The sequence below is a fragment of the Lactuca sativa genome, chromosome 6 (genome assembly GCF_002870075.4).
Source record: "Lactuca sativa cultivar Salinas chromosome 6, Lsat_Salinas_v11, whole genome shotgun sequence".
NCBI classification, from domain to species: domain Eukaryota; kingdom Viridiplantae; phylum Streptophyta; class Magnoliopsida; order Asterales; family Asteraceae; genus Lactuca; species Lactuca sativa.
In genome coordinates this window covers 148,584,215-148,591,860 of record NC_056628.2, presented here as the reverse complement: position 1 = coordinate 148,591,860, position 7,646 = coordinate 148,584,215, and the positions used below count along the sequence as shown (strand labels likewise).

The 7,646-nt window shown below is 39.1% G+C and overlaps 1 non-coding gene across 1 annotated transcript; it reads left to right on the top strand.

Moving 5' to 3' along the window:
* The first annotated feature begins 1,564 nt into the window (after positions 1-1,564).
* LOC111898800 (small nucleolar RNA R71) lies at positions 1,565-1,671 on the top strand. The gene has a single exon (XR_002852710.1). It is a non-coding gene; the product is annotated as a small nucleolar RNA R71 (small nucleolar RNA).
* Positions 1,672-7,646: the final 5,975 nt, after the last annotated feature.

Genomic DNA, 7,646 nt, shown 5'->3' with positions numbered 1-7,646 from the left:
AGCTTAGACTTGCGAATATCAAGAAGAGCTCCAGCAGTGTTTAACAGTGGGCGACCAAGAATAATTGGTACATCGGGATCTTCTTTCATGTCCAATACCACAAAGTCTATTGGAAAAACAAATTTTCCAATTTTCACTAAAATATCTTCCACAATGCCCCGGGGCTGTGTCACTGAACGGTTCGCCATGTGAATAGTCATTCTTGTAGCCTTCATCTTCTGAATATCCAACTTCTGATAAAATGAATAAGGCATCAAATTTATGCTAGCTCCAGAATCAGCTAAAGCATAAACCTTCATGTTGTTCCCAAACTCACATGGAAGAGTGAGGCGTCCAGGATCCCCCATCTTCTTAGGTATCTCTCCCAACACAGCTCTTGAGGTTTTCTCACCTAGAATTACCTTAGAATTCTTCTTTAGTTGCTTACGAGTGTCTATCAAGTCTTGTAATAATTTTTGATATTCGGAAATTTTTTAAAACGACTCGACAAAGGGAGTATTAATCGGGATACCCTTCATGTGCTTAATAAACTCTATATGCTCTCTTTCTAGTGGACTAAGGGCAGCTCGGGAAGGAAACGGCAAAGGTGGCTGATATGCTGGAAAAAAGACGGAATTTTTCTGTGCAGACATATGCCACGACGTAAGCATAGCGGGCTCACGTCGTGAACTGGGTGTTCCAGTAGCTTCTTCTTTTTCGAGTCTTGGCTTCTTTGGCTTTTGATCGGGTTGTTGTGGCTCCACTTCTAATGCCTCCAGAAACTCAGAGATGGCCTCTTCTTCTGTATCTATGGCCATTACGTGAGATTGAGTCTTCTTTTCAGGATTTTTCGGGGAAATCTTCTCATCAACCAAAGTAGTTAGTTGACCAAGTTGCACTTCAAGATAATTGATGGAGGCTTGTTGATTTTTTATTAAAGCTTGTTGTTCTACCATCATTGCATGATGATTCTTCATCAAAGTTCTTTGTTCATCAATAGCAGAATCAGTAGCCTCGTGTCTCTTTTCTGAAGCTTCCATAAACTTAACTAACATGGTCTCTAGTTCGGGTTTCTTCTCAACTGGTGGCTGCTCCTTTTGGTAGAAGCCTCGGCCTGTCTGCCTATACTTCTCTTCTTTTTGCTTCTTATATTCTTCATATGGCAGCCACTCTTTCTTTGGTTTCCTCCAGTCTTCATCATACTTGTCCCTACTCGAGTAGCACACTTGAGCTTTTCTATTCCCAAACTCATCTAAATTGCAGTCCTTGGTTAAGTGTGGACCATTACACCGCTCGTAACCAAATCTTATAGCATGAATTGATTGGTCCATTTGGGTTAGCCTCCGGTCCACTATTATTTAGCATAGCCATCATAGCTACTACTTCTTCAGTTTGTGCACCTCCACTGCCTTTGATTCCATCTTTCCTAGGGTTGTGGTACTCACGAGAGTGCTTCACGAATTCTTCAATCAGCTCCTTGACCTCCCTTGGATTTTTCTTTGTCAAAGGTCCTTGAGAATTAAGGAGTTGCCTTTTCATAACGTTGACCCCATCATAGAAGATTGACATCTCTTGTTGGACATTAAGATCATGTTGAGGGCAATTTCTGAGCAAGCCTTTGTAACGCTCCCATGCTTCGTATAATGACTCCCCCGACTGTTGTTCAAAGTTGTCTATTGCCTTCTTGAGTTTAGCTATCTTGGATGGTGGGCAAAATTGGTCAAGAAACTGCTCATGCATTTGAGCCCAAGTGGTGATCGTACCCGGTGGAAGTGATTTTAACCACTCTTTAGCAGCTCCCTTGAAAGTAATGGGAAGCATCCTAAGCAAGACGGTGTTTCTATTGACATTTGGGACATTGAAGTAATCCGTAATGTCATTGACTTCATCAATATGCTTAAAAGAATCCTCATGATCCTTCCCATAAAATGGGATATCCTTCAGTGCAGTTAAGATGTGTCCCTTCAGCTCGAACGTGGCAGTGGCAGGTATTGCGGGTTGGACTAAACCGGGACCCATATCTTCTCAGATCCGCTTCTTGTAAGCTCCCATGGACATCTCCTCAATATCTGCCATTTCGTTTTCTTGCTCGTCTTTGGGCTCACTCGCGAATATTTCAAATTCTGGGTCTGACTCGTATTCTGATTTGTGTGGGTTAGAAACCTTGCTTTTATCCTTTGGGGTTGAACTTGACTCTCCTGTCTTTTTCCCCAACTTCCTTGAAAAGGCTGATTTAAGTTCTTGCAATGGCGTCTTCTTTGGTGTGTGATCTTCCTTCGCGTTCTTATTCTTGTTTTTGTGAAGGGCTGACTCCGGATCTTCAAGTGGTGGCACCAAAGGTGTGTTTGAGCCTCTGGTCATGAACTCCTGCAGACAATCTATAAAGACAACGTAAAAATGAACTAAAATAGAAAAATAAACTAAAAACTAAGGAAAGCTAAAAATCACAGTTCTCACATCGTGAGTCTTATAAACTCACGTCGTGAGTCTTATAAACTCACGTCGTGAGTTCTGTAATCAGAAAAAAAAAATCAAACCTTCCTAGAATTTATTGAAAATATCTACTAAATGAATAAACTGATAACTACTATATTCACGTCGTGAGAAGTGCTCTCACTTCGTGAAAACTGGACAAACAGAAAAAAAAATAATAACTTATGCTAATAAAAACTTTGCTGGAAAATTAACTTTTTGCAGGTTTTATTCCACAAAAAGGATCAATTAACCTAAAGCAAATAAACAAATAATAAACTAAGCTGTTCCCCGGCAACAGCGCCAAAAACTTGATGTGCACAGAAGTACCCACTAATTTTAATATTTATAACCTAACAAACTTAGACTAACTATGCACTTATAGGCAGTGTACCTAGTCAGATTACAGTATAGCTTAGGTAAGCCAGGTGTCGATCACAGGGAACGATGTTATTAATTAATCTTTTTACTACTAAATTAATCTAATTATTCATAAACTAAGAAGGGGTTTTTATCTAATTTTGCAAGTTTAGATAAACATAATTCTTTAACAAAAACTCAATCAATAAACAAAATACTTCTGTTAGTTCGAATCCACTTTCACTCAATGGTTATACATTAGCTATAACTATTACTGTTGGTGACCAATTAAGAAAGTATTAGCAATTTAGTTCTAAATCTACTAATTATTAATCAATTCATGTAAATCTATTTATGTTCATAAAATAGTTAACACATAATCAATTATTAGATAAGATTGGAGCCATGAAAGAGTGATTAATCTAAACACAATTACAGTCATAATATGAGTTCTCTAACACATCTTAATTTAATTATTCAATTACTAATCTAAGATTGGTTTGATCTTAGCTCCAATAACTAGTGTTCACTATATTATTATGTATTCAAGTTCATGCAGAATTGTGTTCACTAACTACACAGAACAAGAATTCAAAGCCATCAAATAACTTATTCAAGCATGCTAGATAAAATCAATCAACACAAGCATATCACCAACAATTTAAGTTAAATCTAATGCCTTAAAACCATGAGTTCCAGCTTCATCTAGCTAACAGAAGCAACTAGATTTAGCTGGACATATTAACAGCTAAACAAACGAATTCTATAAACAAAAACATATTTAAATGTACCAATCTATAAGACAAATTATGAACTCTTTCTTCTTTGGTGTTTAAAACAACTTCCAGAGCTTCTTTTCTTCTGAATTTCGTATCCAGGAATCCTCCTAGCCAGCAAAAGTTTTTCCAAATCGTAATGGAGAAGGATATATATATATATATATATATATATATATATATATATATATATATATATATATATATATATATATATATATATATATATATATATATTCTGGAAAATCACCGTTCACGTCGTGAGAATTTAAAACTCACGTCGTGAACTCGGAGTAATCGTGATCGTCAAGGATTTCTTCACCCAGATGCTTATCTTCTAATTCTTCTCACTCACGTCGTGAACCATCAACTGTTCACGTCGTGAGTACATCTTTTTTTTGGGTGTTTCTCTTGTCTTTCAAGCCTTCAACCTCCAAAGTTCCATCATTTAACGCTTTTAGTCCCTTTCTTCAAAATGTCTTCTTTTTTGCTGCAAAATATAATTTAACCTTATAAGTATCATTATTCTATGCAAATGACCAAAATATATATAAAAATGTACCAAAATATTGCCTAAAAATATATATAAACATGGCAATATCAATCTTCCAGATGAGCGCAGTTATATTCACAACACGTTCTGTGTCTCTCAGCTGCAGAAGTGCTTAGTGGATGATTCCGCAGTGGTACCGTTGGACGATATTCATGTGGACGACCATATGAATTATATTGAGAGACCAGTGGTGATTCTTGATCAGAAGATGAAAACCTTGAGGAACAAGGTTGTTGGGTTGCTGAAGGTGCAACGGAAGCACCGCAATGGTCCGGAGTGGACTTGGGAGCTGGAAGATGAGATGAGGGAGCATTATCCGGAGTTGTTTGGAGCAGCGGACTTCGAGGACGAAGTCTGATTCAAGTGGGGGAGAACTGAACACTTGAATTTGGTATGTTCATATTTAACCCTTCTCATTTAAAAGCATTTCAATTTTGGTCCTTTTGGCTAATACGTAGGGCGTAATATTGAGTATGCTTGGCATACTAGCTGAAGTCTGATCATGGGCATTGACCATGCATGCTAGGCGTACGCTGGCCAGGGGAAAACCCTAATTTTTAGGGTTTGTGCCCTATTTAAGCAACATTAACCCACCTTTTAGACATTTTAGACCAGCCTCCACATCCTCAAACCCTAATTTCGTCCCTTATCCTTTGTGTGGTGCTTTTGAGCTCTTGTGAAGCATTTTTTTTAGTGTGTTTTGTGCATCTTGAAGACGAAGGAGAAGATTGAAGACTCATCCTTTAGAGAGGAGCTTAGAGATCCAACTTTAGCATCTCCATTTCGTGGATTTTGAGGTATAAAGTCCATAGCTTGTCAACTCATTTCATAGATCTATTATTTGGCTTGTTTTTGACTATTTTGGTCCCTTTTGGTTGGTTCTTGTGAGCTAAGTTCTTTTATGGAGTTTAGCCTTTTAGATCTGGACATATTAAGGGTTCCTTAAGCATAAAGATGCAAACTTTATGGTGTTTGTGGACTTATGTGTGTGTTAATTCATTTGTTAAGATCTTTTGAGATTACAACCCCATTAAGCCATGCATTCACATAAAGTTGCCAACTTTATGTTATAAGTCATCTTGTCGGTCAAGATCTGAGAGTATGTCGGTAGGGGCTGAATGGATTAAGCACTTTTGATGAGGGTTGGCCAACTGCGGAGTACACTGGGCATATAAGTTGGTACGTTGTATGTGTTAGCCCCGGAGCATGTAAGCTAAGCATATGAGCTCTAGAGCATGGTGTTTGTGGACTCATGCATGTGTTAAGTCATTTGTTAAGCTCTTTTGAGCTCTAGAGCCCCATTAAGCCATGCATGCACGTAAAGTTGCCAACTTTACGTGATAAATCATCTTTTGGGTAAAGATCTGAGAGTATGGGGGTAGGGGTTTAATGGATTAAGCACTTTTGGTGAGGGTTGGCCAATTGGGGAGTATGTTGGGCGTACAAGCTGGTATGTTGCGCGTACTAGCCCCAGAGCATGTAAGCTAAGCATATGAGAGTACGCCCATCGTACTCAGCAGATGGGCTTCAGAAGTTTGGGCTTCTTGGCTTTGGGTCATGTTTATACTCTAGGTGATTAGGGCCTTCTTTGTGCCATCAAGTCTATTTTGGGCAGATGCTTTTATTTTGGGTTCACTTGGTTAAAGGACCACGAAGGGACTTAGGCCCAATTTAGAAAATTTAGCCATACTTGGGCTTTGGGTGATTATTTTGGAATTTGGGCCTTTTAGACAGTTGGATTGGGCCTTGGCCTTGGGCCAAGTTGGGTAAATGGTAAATAGGTCTTTTACCTAGTTTGGAATCTTAGTGTGAGTCGGGATCCAATTATTAATTGGATGTTATTTTGTGATTGATAGCTCGAGGATTTTAGCAGGCCAGCAGCCGAAGATTTATCTGTGAGATTCAACAGTGTGAGGTAAGTTTCCTCATGGGGTTAGCGGGTCGAAGGCACCAATATCAATCCATGATTATTATATTAGGATGCTACATGTCTGCGTGACTCATTCATATGTTATGTGCCGGTATGTATACTGAGCAGGGCTCGATGTCGGGCGAGGCCTGATGATTGTATTGTATGTCATTGGCTTTGTGATTATCGTATGTGTTAGCATGATTATATGTTTATATGTGTATCAGATGAGGCCCGGTGTTAGGTGAGGCCTAATGAATGATAGATCTATAAACCGATCGAGTGGGACTCGATGTCGGGCGAGGCCCGCTGCGGGGCGGGGGCCCAGTATGTGTTTATTATGTATGATATGTTGTATTTTGGGAAACCCACTAACTTTCTGCTTACGGTTTTTGGTTTATGTTTCAGGTACTTCGGGATCAAAAGGGAAGAACTTGAGATGATTGCAGAGCACACACCACCTATTTTAGCCGCCGGTCCGGGTGTGAATATATTGGATATGGGTTACGGGTTTGCTTTCCAACAAAGTAACTCAAATAGTTGAGTTGAGTGCTCAAGTTTGGGCACCCCATAGGTTATCTCCTTTCCATACATCAACTTAAGAGCATAGGAGTTCACATGACCCAGACGTACAAGCCATAGCCAAGGATTTCTTTTATACTTGCCATCAAGCACACCATACTGACTTCCTCAAAAATAATTCTATATAAGAAGTTTGGGACACGTCTTACCTTCATCATAAGCTTCTTGTTCCTCTCTCAAATCTACACAAACTAGTTACTCATCAAAACTCCATTAGTATTTTCAACAAGTTGTCCCAAGCTTATAATGTTGCTACATAGGCTTGGGATGTAGTAGACTTCTTGCACCTATTGTTGTTTTGACTTGAAACATAATGGATCCTTTACCTTCTATATGAACCTTTACAACACTACCAAACTTTACATGTCCTTTAGCACCATTGTCAAGCTCAATAATTTTTTCTATATGACCCTTCATCTCATTGCTTGCCCCATTGTCCATGTACTAAAGGTTGAATCTGCTAGGTTCATTTTATGTTGTCTTTAGCCTTAGAATCGTGTTTTTTTCTCTTAGAAACACTTCCTCCCATGCTTCATTTGTGTCGCACACATCCAATAGAAATACAAACTCGTCATCTTTGTGTGCTTGCCCAAGTTTGACTTCATGATTCCTTTCCTAACGTGATTTGGGACATTCTTAAGCATAATGTTCATGTTCATCACAGTTGAAGCGTTTTAATTTGCTTTTGACACGACTTCTGGATGGACCACGTCCCTTCATGATATTGATAAGATCCATCGCCCAGTGACCTCCCCGGCTGCCTCTATGGTTTCTTCCATGGCATCTACCACGTCCTCGGGTATCGGTTCTACAATAATGGAAGGTTTTGTTTGAGGATCTCAATTCTTCTTTCCGACCATTCTTGGATTTTCCAAGACACTCTTGGTGTGTTAACAACATTCGTTTTTCTTTGGTGTCACTATGTCCTTGGATCCTTTCTTCATGTGCTTTCAATCTCTCGGCCACCTCTTCGACTGTCATAGTTTCCGGGTCTCCAAATTTCTCAATTGTTAAG